The following is a 529-nucleotide window of genomic DNA, read 5'->3' as shown; positions in this document are numbered from 1 at the left end:
GTGTGTGTGTGTGTGTGTGTGTGTGTGCATGTGGGTAAACGAGAAATATAGTGGAGAAATATAAATTCGATAGATGTAAACCATGCACCAATTGACAACATTTTAGCTGTACAAGATACATACATTTTAGCTATACAAGATACATAATACATACATTTTCATTAGAACACACATGGTTTGTGAATATTATTCTAAATGACAGGGCCACAGGCTTTTCCTGATAAAAAAGACAAAGACAGTAATTTTAGAAGAACAGGATATATACATGTAGTATGTAATATTTGTACTGAAAATCATATTTGTTTCAAGAAATATGAAGAGTTTGTATTATTTTGAATGTTGATATAGATAGGTCTGCATTGTAAGTTAAAATGTTACAGACAATCATAAAAACAACTATACTGCATACTTGCAAACCACGGCCTGTTTTACGACAACATTTGTAATGAGCCTCCCTTATTTTGTAGTGTAGCAGAAGAAATAACAGCTCTGGTTTGCGAAATGATATATGTAATGTAAACATTTAGCA

The sequence above is a fragment of the Glandiceps talaboti genome, chromosome 20, assembly GCF_964340395.1.
Source record: "Glandiceps talaboti chromosome 20, keGlaTala1.1, whole genome shotgun sequence".
Classification (NCBI taxonomy): Eukaryota; Metazoa; Hemichordata; class Enteropneusta; family Spengelidae; genus Glandiceps; species Glandiceps talaboti.
This window is presented reverse-complemented; position numbering follows the sequence as displayed.